Source organism: Falco naumanni, chromosome 1 (assembly GCF_017639655.2).
Source record: "Falco naumanni isolate bFalNau1 chromosome 1, bFalNau1.pat, whole genome shotgun sequence".
NCBI classification, from domain to species: domain Eukaryota; kingdom Metazoa; phylum Chordata; class Aves; order Falconiformes; family Falconidae; genus Falco; species Falco naumanni.
In genome coordinates, this window is record NC_054054.1 from 41286737 (window position 1) to 41299250 (window position 12514).

The window sequence follows — 12514 nt, forward strand, 5'->3', positions numbered from 1 at the left end:
TGCAGGGATGCTGCATCTCACACTAAAATAGTTTTTACTTTGTCTGAGAGGAGGGGGCACCCCAGAACCTCTGATACACGGTGAGTATCCCCCTGTCCCTTCCTTTTTGTTGAAGTGGGGCCTGGTTGCATATAAATGTACTTGGTTTATCAACAGGATTCATTCTTACGTTAGACTGTTTCTGCAGTAAAGCAAAAGGCTGGGAGACATTTTTTAGGGGACTGCCAGAGCAGCCAGGGTTTGAAAGCTGATTGAACAGATGTCCTTCCTTCCTTTGCTTGAGCGCAAGGAGTTTCTTCTCCATGTTATGGGCAGAGAGGCCAGTGCTGCTCAGCCACAAGAAGGCTAAACTGCAGTGCCAAGGATAGGGAATGCCTGGCACAGGTTGTTCCTGGGCCTTGTGTGATCTGGGGAGCACATTTTCATCTGCAGGGCACCCCTGGCAGTGTACCTCTCTTGCTACGACTGAGTAGAACTGCTTGAAAAATCATTCAAGTTAAGTTAACGAGAAAAATCTTTGAAAATTTACTTGGGGTGAGTAAATAAAGATACTGCAACAAGCCTGTCCTAATGTGCACCACTTAAACCTGTGGGAAAGCATCCAAGATAAAACTTTCCTTCTGGTTGGAAAGACAAACTGGTTCTCAGTGGAGCCTTAAGGTAATCACCCACAGCCATCCGTATGGAAATAGTTCTGTTTACACAGTGTCAGAAATATGTCACATCAACGGTGTTAGTAAGGAAGAATTTATCAGAACTGGGGTTTTCCTATTCTAGCAACATAATCTGGGCCAAAGAGCTCCAGCTGGTGACCGCTAACAGGACTGTGGTAAATGGGAAACCATCTGTGCGCTGTGTTGGAGCTACCCCTCAGTTCAGGGAGAGAATTCTCCATTGACCCAAATAAGCTTCCTGAAAAGAAACTCGTTTATTTTTAAAATGGGTTCCGGATTTAGTCACCGAAGCATATGTGTGTATGTGTTTGTGCGCATGGTTTGTTTCCCTCAAGGAGTTCCCTGGTTGTGTAGGCAAGTATTTTCTAGGACATATGTTCCTCTGATAAGCCGTAAGCCCAACGGCAGCCACGCCAACTTCCAGTATGTCCTGAAGAGGAGTTGGGTGTGGAGTCAGGAAACTCGCAGGCTTCACAGATCGTCAGGGTTTGGATCCCCTGACCTGTGTGGGATTAGAGAGAAGGCTTGGGGTAACTCCTTCTGGCTTTGAGCCTCTAACCAGTTCAGCAGCGCTGGGTGCCACCGCAGCGAGTGCAGAATGTGCGTGTGTGTGTTCTGCACCGTCGGGCAGGGGCGTTACGAGCCGTGGAGCATCAAGGCCAACAGCTTGTTTCTGAGAGTGGTATTTCATGCTTTAGGGTCACCAGGGCTGATGCTTGAATCATTGGAGGACGCTTTCTTGCTTAGGAGGCTTTGTGGTGTGAGGGTTTGAAGCTCAGCTTTGTGCTTTTGGACCCTGCCTTCCAGGGGGTCCTCGCTGCGGGGGTGGATGTTTAACCCGAGGAATCATAGAATGGTTTGAGTTGGAAGGGATCTTAAAGATCGTCTAGTTCCGCTGCCCAAAATGTTCGGATCTACTTTTGCCCTGGGTTATCACTTCCACAAGGACTTGTGTACAATGTGCCAATTTGTTAATGAGTCCATTTGTTGCCTTATGCTTTAATTACATGTCTTCCAGCCTAGCAGGAGTAGGGTCCCCCAGTCTGAGCAGTCCCTGAACCATGCAGATGTGTGTCAGTAAGCACAGATGTTAGTAACTCGCAAGGTTTTATCTTGACCGTGTGAAAGGTGCTGTCTGGAACAAGAAAAAACATTTCTTTTTTCTGTAGAGATATAAAACCTGTTCTTTTTTAAAGTCAAGTGAACGAAATGTAGACATCAGCATAGTTTTAAAATGTTTAAACGGTTTCCAAAAATAAAAAAGTTTTCGGGATGAAGATGATGCATGTTTAGCTGTTGCCTTATCTCTCTGCATTTCATTTAGCCATCTGGCTGGCTGCTGGCCAAGGGTGCATGCAAGGAGTGAAGAATGTGTCTGTTTTGGCATCTGCTACCCCGTGTGAAGTGTGTGTACTCGCTTTGTGCTTTTCTACAAAGCATCTGGGGTGGGAGTCACGTTGCTTAGCTGCAGCTATTTAGAAGGAGGATGTCCAGCTGATAAACGAGTTACGAAGGGTCCTTCTAGGGACAGCAAAGAGAGGGAAAGGGACAGAGGCAGGGGAAAAAACCTCTTCAGCGGGTGTGTCAGTGCATCCCAAGATAGTTGTCTGGAGAGGAGGCACCATCTTTGACTGTCTCTCCAACCTCAGCTAAGTTGTCCTGATTCTCTTGATGTTCTTCTCCCATTTTATCTCAGAAGCAACACCCTTTTCATGACATTACTGAGTTGAGAGTTGTACTGTGGGAAGTACAGCATGCTTGAGTTGAAGAGAACAAAAGGTAAAACAACCTGTACAGCTTCAATCACTCAGCTTTTGCCAGGGCTTAAGCCCAAGGAGCCAGAGTTGATTTTCCAGCAGCCAGATCTATTGCAAAGTGGAAGCAGAGGAGAAAACCAAATCCTTTGGGCATGTGAAGCTATGGCCCAGGAAAAGCCAAAGGGTTGCCATCTCCTGTGGCTTCATCATGGGATATCCAAGAAAAGCTGTTATGCTGGTAATCAGGGTTTCAAAGCTCCTCTTTTTGCTTTGTGCAGACAGTATGATGATGGTGTCTGGTTTTGCGAAACAGATCTATGTTGGTGCTCGCTCATTTGACGTATCCCAAGACACATTCAGAATTGAACGTCCTGGGACCCTGGTTTTCAATAAGGGGTCTTCTCTCCGTGGCTTGTGTGCCATTCAGCCTTGGCTCCTGGCGTATACCCCATGAGCAAGGGTGTTGTCCTGCTCTTAGCACCCGTTTCCACAGGCTTGCCTTTGCCTGGAGAGGTTGGTCATTCCTCAGCGAAACCCAAAGCGTTTCTCCTGCTGGGGCAGTGTGCTGTGGTGGTTCTGTCCCTTGTGCAACACAGCAGAACTTGCAACGCCAACAACTGCTGGACACAAACAGCTGGACATGCAAACAGGCAGCTCCTGACAAAGGGGTGCGCAGGCGGCAGTTTGGGACCCTCAAAGGGATGGGGAGGGCGGGTTCTGCTGCAAGTTGGGGCATTGATTGATTCCCCTTTGCTGGGGTTTTGCTCTTCCTGAGGACTGGAAACCTGTGCATGGGCAGGTTGGTGAAGGAGGAACAAGGGACAGTGCTGATGGCTGGACTGAAGCTTCATGCCTCCTGGCCTGGGGGTGGTTTTCGTGCTCCCTTCATACAGGGGCTTCAAGTCAATGTCTCCTTTCCCCAGCAGAAAAACCTTGCAGGCCAATCCCACTTCGACCATTCACTCCTCTGCTTCTGTCACCAGCAACCCAGCCTTTAAAATGAGGCTCGTGTTTCTCTCAGAGGCGCTAAATTTAGCAATTGGTTACTAAGTGCTACTTAAAATTAGCAGTGAAGGCCACCCTGAGCACATGGCAAGGAGATGTGGCATCACCATGGGGTCTGTGACCACTTGTGTGACTGCCCGCCCCGCTCTCCCTTCTCCAAAACCTGCAGCATCCTCTCTCCAGATGTGTCCACTGGGAGCTCATCGATAAGATGAAGGTTGGTGGAAAGCAGCCATGGGTGCTGTGATGGTGAGGGGCACCTAATTATCCAGAAGTAACTAGAGAGAGCTCCTGCTGGCTGGCTGGGGTGGGAAGGCAGGGGGTGGGAAAGGCAGGGTGCTGGCAGAGGTGGGTCCCCGAAGCCTTGTGGTTGATGGTGCCATGGGGGAACGTTCACATCTGTCCCTGGCTGCCCATTTCCTGGCTGATCCTTCAACTCAGTAGCAAGAAATGCTTAAAAAAAGGGGTTGGTTTGAAAAGTTGGAGTGGTCAAAGCTTCTCTTGTGCTGGAGGTGGGTGGGGTGGTGGTATAGGCCAAGTCCTGGCTTCTGGCTTAACACCTCTCCATGCACAAATCATTACTGATCTTCAGCCAGCAGAGAACCCCTTCCATGTCACTGTGCCATCAAGCCTGAGCTGGTGGCACTAAGTGGACTGTAGTCTGTGCTGCCACACACAGAGGGGACCATCCACACTGTACCTGCAGCAGCACATTTAAGGCTCCCAGCATGATTTCCTGGCACAGGGCTGTAGATGTTTGCAGTGTTTAGCCCTTTCCCTCTTGGCCTGTGGGAATGATCCAGGACCCACACTGGTCTCCCAGCTGTGCGAGTGGGCACAAGCCAGGCTGTACAAGGGGATGCTAATTATACAATTGTGTGAAGGATGGAGTTTGGTGGCCATAAAATTTCCCTGGTGCTGGTTTATTTGCAGTAGCAAACACAGATCCAAACTGGAAAAGGAGACTGGGACCCCAAAAGATACCAAGACATGTAGCAGGGGTTAGGGGAGGGGATGGGAAGGAATGGCAGCAGCTTGGGAGGTCCCTCTGTGTCTGACCATGCCACGTCACTATCTTGGCTTGTGCACATCCTGATTTTGCTGCTGCTCAGGGCTTGCTGCAGCCTTCATCTCCTCTTTCTCAGCCCAAACATTCCCTCTTACAGAGGCTTTTTCCAGCATGGAGATGCAAAGATGGAAAAAAGAAGGAAAAGCAAACTCCAATAAGTTACAAGTTTGTGCTGGGTGCCCTCAGGACTGATCTGCCCGAAGTTCAGCATGTTAATGCCTGTGGGCTTTGTTTGCCTCATCTGCAGTGACCCAACACCCCCCAGCACATCAGACTGGCTTGTCCAGCACCTTGGTGCTGTGGGGCGAGGCAGAGAGACTCCAGGTGTCCAAACCAAGTTTAGAGCCACCTCGGAATTGTTAGATGGGTGCCTGAAGGGTGAACAGACAAACTGAGCGAAACAGAAGTGCTTGCAATGACCTGGTGCTGAAATTGGAGATGGTCAGGTGATAAACAAAGTGGATCCTGGCTCTGGACGTGATGGGGTTGGGTGTCTTCTCCTCCAGTGGCTGTCCCTGGGTGAGACGGCACGGGGCCTGGGGGACCTTCCCAAGCCGGACGCAAGCCGGGAAAGGCAATTTTATGCTGCCACCCTGTGGCTTTTTAAAATCTTGTCTAGAAATACTACAGATTACGTGCTGTAAGAAATATGTGCAATACGTGCCCGCGTATATGTGAGTGAAGTAACAGAGGTGGGAGCCCGGAGGGCTGAGCCTGGACACGGTCCAGGGAGCAGGTGGGTTATCCATGATTTTTTTTTTTCCAGTCAATGGGCTTGAAGGACTTAATAACCTGAGATGCTTTGGGGTGTTGGAGACATCCCCGGGGGGCTGGCAGGAGCTGTGGGAAGTAGAAGGAAGCAGCTGGATGATCTCCCATCTGCCAGAACCCGTGCCTGTGTGTACAGGTGTGAGATGCTGGCCGTGCTGCAGGCTCCCTGGGACTCTGAGTGCCGATTCCTTGGTGTTGTGGGCAAGGGCAGTCCGCCTGTTCCCTGTCTGCTTGGCCCACACGAGCTTCAGGGTCAGCATCATTGCATGCCCACAGCAACTGGAGTGTGGCTGTCGTCCGTCCCCCCCCCCCGCTTTGAGTGTCCCCTTGTAGAAATAACAGTGATTAATTTGGTCCCACATGAAGGTCCGAGAGTGAGGGGCTGTATATGGGGGATTTCCATGCGTTACAGGGATGTGTAAGAGCTCAGCACCTTCCAGGATCTCCCTCTCTCCTCCCACCCTCTTCCCCTACTATAGTCCCTTTGACGGGCAGCAAGGAAAGCTGGTCACGGGCTGGCAACCTTCTCAGGGGCAGGTGCTGGTGATAGCTCATTAGAGGGACAAACCACAAAGGATGAACAACTGGTCCAAGCAAAGGACTCCGATCCCAGCAACGCCAGCTTTGTCCAATTAAAAAAAAAAAAAAAAAAAAAAAAGGTACAAAAAATCCTTTGTGACGCACAGGGAGAGATTTCCTAACTCTGGTTAGCCTGGCGGCCTCAGAGCAGGGTGGTGTGCTTTGGGTATCTGTAGAGAAGTGATGTGAGTGTGCAAGCAGCAATAAAATGAGCAATTATGTTCGGAGGAGAAGGAACAGTGTTGGTTTTCTCACGGGCGGTGTGGCCCCAGCCAAGGTGGCTGCCAGAGGGCAATTTGTAAGGCATGTGGCACATAAGCATTGCCTAATGGAAAGGCAACAGCACAGACAGCGATTCAGGGGTTGGATAAATTGATTTATAAGGGAAGAGAATTAAAAAAAAAAAAATAGCAGAGAGAAATATGTCGTGTTTGGCTGGGCAGTGGGCAAGGGCTGAGCTGGTGGGATGCCAGGAATGCGGGAGGAGCTGGCGGATGCTCAGGGGAGGATTTGTGGTGTGGTGGGTGGCATGTTGAGCGCAGGAGATGGCAGCTTAGCAAGGAGAGAGGGCACGTAACCATCCTGCTATCGGGAACGTGGGTGTGCCAGTCTGCAGCAGTGCTGTGCTGAGCCTTGCCAGCTGAGGGCCTTAAATCTCCAGGGAACTGGGACAGGGACATCAGTGCCAAACCTCTCCTTCCCTGCACTGGCTTGCTTCATTTCAAACAAAGCTGGAAACCCTAAGGTTGCCTGCTTACAGGTAAGCACACTTCGAAGTCCAAACTGATGCTTTCTCCCTGACCTGGGGATGCTCAGACCAGCTTGATAACACCCGCGCTTGCTTGTGCTCATAAACACGTGCCGCATTCTTTGGTTATTCCCGGCCACACTGCTGTTTCCCAGGAGAATGGATTGAATTTACTGAGCTGAATTTTTACCTGCTTTTGTGATGACAACCACTGTGCTCCTGCGTGGCAGGAAGGAAGAGGCTTAAACAAGCCAGGAGCTGCGCTCCTGTCCTGTCCCACACTGCCACCGCTCCGAGCCCGACCATTCCTGCCCGCTCCCTGCTAACCTGAGTGTGTATGGAAGTCCAGCAGTAGCTGGGTGATGTTTGCCAGTTGATTCAGTGACCTTATGCTACCTTGGTCACGTTTCTGGACGCTGTGGTGCTCATGAGGAAGACAGCAGTTGACCCTTACAGCTGTCATGTAGGATCGTACAAAGGGTACTTTGGCTCCTCTGCGGAGACGTGGCTGCACTGGATCTGGGTGCAGTTTGTGGACAGAAAAAGGACCTTGAGTGAGGATCTTGTTTTGGAGGGTCCCCTTTGCAGCCCTTTGTTGGGTGCCACCATGGCTGAGCAGGAGAATCCATCTTGTCATGGGATCTCTGCTCCTGGATCACTTTCTGCTCTTGGTGAAGGTTCTGCTGAGGGGCCACAGCACAGCCTGGGGGTGATCCTTGGCTTGGCAGGGGATTTCTGTTGATGTGCCCCTGAGATGGTCCGTGGACCCTTGGATCTTTCTGCAAGCAGAGCCAGAGTCTGAATTGGACCTGTTGGTGTAAGGATAGACCCAGGGCCCTGTTTTGAGGATGTCTGTTTTGAGGTGGCCACCCTAGAGGTTGAATTTGGCCTGTCAGAGCCATGACCTTGTGAACACCTTATTCCCTGGCATCAGCTCTCCTGAGGACCCTCCAGCATAGAGAGAGAACAGGTTGTAGCTTACGTGAGTTGTACTCGGGTCCTGTCTTTTAGAAATGTCCCATCACCTGTCTGCAGGTGGCATGCGTCTCCTGTTATCACATGCTGGGCACAGGCTCATGCATGTAGATCCCTGTGCATGGGGCTGGTTGCACCCCATCCTGCTCTTCCATCACACACCGGGTCTCTGCCAAACCCTGGAACCTTGTCTCTTTGCCCAGGCTTAGGGACAACCTGCTGGAACGGTTCAGCTCTGTTTTGTTTCACAAAGAAACCTTCCACTGCACCTTTTTTCGCCTCGTGTAATCTCAAAACCTCCACAGCCCCTTTGCCAAGGGTGTGTTTGTCCAGCGTCTTCATTATGGGAGGGCTCTGGGACTCCTCTGTACACCAAGAGGAATGTCTGGTGCACCCTTTGCCCCTTCCCAAGCAAAGCATCCCTTTTGCTTCTGAAAAATGTCCCCCCCTAACAAGCAAACAGAAGTTTGATCCTCTAATTACTGCTGCTCTTTCAATTAAAACACCAATTTAATTCCCACGTAGTAACCTTATGATGGGACTGCTGGGAAGGGCTAGGTGATTCTCCATGGCCATTTCCAGATGCTGAGCCCAAGGAAACCACTCTGCTATGACTTTTAAGTGGCAAAAAAACTTTCCCATCCCCAAAGAATAGGAATATCAAGCTGCCCGCTGACACAATCGGTTCTAAATGGCCAGGCTTTCAGCGCAATCAGGACAGAGGAATGACAGCTTTTTCCTACAATACCTTTTCAGACAAGGATTAATTTTAGACCGACTGTCTCCGCTGCCTGAATCACATCTGGAGCCGATGCAATGGGTGCGTTGTGTGTGGCCGTCAGCCTTCTCCGGTCAAAGCCACTTTGGTCCTGTGTCTCGCAGGACCATATTTTGAGGTGAAAAAGCTGTATTTGAAATATTGCATGAAGCCCCGCTTTGCGGAAAGAAGTGCTGCGGTATCCCCGCTTTCAGAGGACTCATTCTCTCAGATAATCTGCATGCAAATGGGCAGCGGGGTAGGGAGGGAGCTGGAATGGATAATGACGGGTCGGAGGTGGGTAGAAAGGGTTGGATAAAATGCCCCTTAAATTATCTAGGCCTGTATGCAGATGTCACTGCAGTTGACCCACCGTTTTGTTTGCTTGAACTAAAAACTCTTGGTGAATATCTGGATAAAAACATATGCTCAATTTGTATATTTATACATTTTTATATATCTAACGTCTCAATGACCCTCACTCCCAGGGCTCTCCTAAGCAGAGGCTGCCCCTGCAGTGGACTTTGTAAAGTGTCTGCGTGACCTTGAACTCATCAGAGCGGCTCTGAACGAACTTCCCAGCAGGCTGCCTTCCCAAAGCTGGCTCTGGCCCTGCCCCCTCCACCCTCCTTCCTACTCCCTTCACCCGTGCACAGTGTAATGTCCTTGCTACGTGCACAGTGTAATGTCCTTGCTATGTGGTAGCGTCACTCCAGCCACGCCTGTTGCTCCAGGACAAATACTTCCACTGGGAAATGCAAGAGTGGGAGAGAAGGAGCTTTGCTGAGCCAAGTGCCTTCATCGCTGCTCACCCCTGCTTTGACAACAGCTCAGACACGCTCTTCTCGACCTAAAGCAACCCACCCCAGTTCATCCTGAGTTGGTGTAGGTCCCCTTTCACTGGAGGATTGGGGTCAGGATGATGTGGCCAATCCACTCACCGGTACTTCCAGGGGACACAGAAAGAAATTCTTCCATGGGTGAAGAGAGAGAGAGAACAAATAACAAGATAACGTAGAGAGAGAGGGAAAATTATGAGATTTTGGAAGAGGTGTCCAAGAGATAGGTGCTCTGAGGGCAGTGCTGAACATGCTGCTCGCTAGGTGTAAATGACACCAGAAAGAAATGCAGTTTTTCATCACCCTGAAAGTGATTGATATAAGGGCAGATGTTTTCTCCCTGTGTTTCAGTGGGAAATTTTCAGCCTCTTCCTTTGACCTAAAGGTAGATGGCCACATCTTCCAAAAAATTTTGTGGTATGCACCGAACCCAGTACTGGAGGCAGGTTAGCCCTTCAGTTTAGGAAGATCAGCCTGTGGAGGCAGTTGTTTATCAAAAAGTGGGGTAGCGGAAAATACCCAAAGCTGCTTTGTGATTTTGGTAAAAAAAACGTATATGCACATCTGTCTTTGTCCTGCTGCTGCATCCCAATGTACCTCGTCAGGCACACAGCCTCCAGTCATCTGAAGAGGAAATGGATCAGGCAAGTCATAGACTCACAAAACAGTTTGAATTGGAAGGGGCCTTAAAGATCACCTGGTTCCAACTCCCAGCGATGGGGGGTTGAGCAGAAATGACTGCATTCCCTGCTCTCTTCTCCCCGTGCCACCCACCTCTGCGCTCTCGCCCCTCCATTAGATGCGGGTTGCTTTGGCCCATCTGGAGAGAGGAGAAACTCTGAGCGGGGTGCGGGAGGAGAGAAGGGAGAGGTGAAGACAAGTGCCCAGCATTAGGTGGAAAACCTCTGGAATGAGATATGCCAAAATTCATTTTTTGTGGAGAGCGGGTGGGTTTTAGGAGGCTTCCAGCAGCTCTCTCCTCTGAAGTCTGCATTGTGCCCAGTGCACTTACAGGGATGCTTTGCTAATGTAACACAGAGTGCCTGACAATAGGTAAAGTGCTCAGGTTTTGATAGCTTTAAAAAGGAGGGGGGAAAAAAAAGGAAAAAAGAAAAAAAAAAAGGAAATATATGCAGGAAAAACTAAATGTTTTACACAGGGATGCAAGTCAAAGAATCCAGGGCCTCATCCAAAGTCCATTTATGATAAAGGGGGAGACTCTAGATGGCTTCACGATATTGGGGGTAGCTGGTTGCCAATGGTTCTGCATCATATGGACACTCAAGAGCTAATTCAGTAATTATCTGCCTTCTGCAATATGGCACTCTTTCCATCTCTGTCCAGCCAATTCTTATTTTCTTAAGTACTTCCCATACTTCCCTTAGATTACACCTTCCTTCTGGCTTACCCAGCCCCTTGTATTTGCTGGGCAGAAACCCCACCGACTCCAGGATGTAGAACAGGAATTATTTATCAGAGGTTTTAAAGCCAAGCCTCAGATACAGGCATGGTTTCATCATAGAAGCTCGCAGTAAAGCACCTGACCCTGTTTGCATATGGAATGTGGAACACAGGTTCCTCTGATGCTGGGAGCCCCTCTGTGGAAACTGAGAAGAATAACTGGAGAACACGTATGTCTGAAATCCAAATATATGTGTGACTGGGGTATGTGCTGGAGGTGGTGTGTGGGGGGGGATAAAACTGCCAGGGACTGTGAACCCTCTGACCCTCTCAGGGCTTCAATAGAAAGGGAGGAGGCTGAGAGGGAAGACAACTCTCAAACTGGTGCCTGCAGTCTCTTTTTAGAATCATAGAATCATTTAAGCTGGAAAAGACCTTTCAGATCATCGAGTCTAACCATTAACCCAGCACGGCCAAGGCCACCACTGAACCATGTCCCCAGGCACCACAGCCACATGGTTTTTGAACACCCCCAGGGATGATGACCCCCCCCGTCCCCGGGCAGCCTGTGCCAGCGCCTGCCAGCCCTTTCGGTGCAGAATGTTCCCTCACACCCAATCTCACCCGCCCCTGGCGCAACGTGAGGCCGTTTGCTCTCGTCCTGTCGCTGGTTCCTGGGGAGCAGAGACCGACCCCCCTGGCTACAGCCTCCTGCCAGGCCGTTGCAGAGCCACCGGGTCCCCCCCAGCCCCCTTCTCTCCAGGCTAGATTTGATTTGCCTCTGAGGCATTATCAGCTGAAGAATATAGTATTTCAGCGTGGTTTCCAGAGATGGGCTGGCTCACGGCTGGGTCTCTGCTTGACAGCCCTTGCAGGGGTAGGTCTGGGGTTCAATGCGGGTGCAGTGGGCACTCGGGTGCCAGCCCTGTAGACCTGCCTTCAGGGCATCAGAGAGGAACCCAGACATGACCTGCAAGCATCCACAGCTTGTCTCAGGAGGCTTTGCCCGGGGGTGCGGGTTGTCTAGGCAGGCATTTGTAAGCCATTTAAATAGGCCTTGATTGACTTGCTAAGGAAAAGAAGCAAGGACTGGGATATAGAGAAGGTTGCATTTATATTCAAAAAGCCTTAAGGTGAGATTGGGGGAGTCACAGGTTATCCTTCCTTACATGTGTCCTGGGGAAATTAGCTGGAAATGATATTTAAAAGCAGGATAATGAAGCAGAAGGGAGATAGCTCACGGGAGAAGAGAATGAACCCAGCAGCCTGTGGAGAAGAAAAGTCTCACAGAAGGATTGTGACTTGATGACCGTGTCAGGAAAACAGTGGATGGAGACTTGGTGCATTTGGATACCCAGAAGGTCTTTAACAAGGTCAGAGTAAAGACACTCCTGAGGGAACTAAGGGGTCATGGGCTGAGTGGGAAACACGCTGGCTCCTGGCTGTACAGCTGTCCTAGGAGAAGGCAAAGAGGAGGATTAAATGGTCTATTACGGCAGGAGGTCACAGTTCAGTGCTTAGTCCCAGGCATGCTGTGCTGGTTAACGTGCTGGTACATGGCTTGGAAATAGAGGCAGATGAATCTGCTAGTAAGACAGAACTAATTCAGGTAGTTAAAAGCAAGGAGGAACTTCAGAGACACCTAAATAAGGCAAAGGAATTAGTATGACCATAGCAGAGGAAATTGAGCACCGATAAAATGCAAACTAACAGAGAAGAGAGGAGAAATTAAGCAAATCCTGAGCAGGACAGGATTCTTGGATAACCTGCGTCTGGTCAAGAGTGACACCTCTGTATCAGGACAAGCAGTTCAATACAAAACTTTTCACTCTGTAATTGCAGTCAAGAAACAAACAAAACATTATGTTTTATAAATGCCAAGATAGATGCTGACTAATACTGATGGAGCCTTCACGTAAAAATTAACATGTAGTCCTCA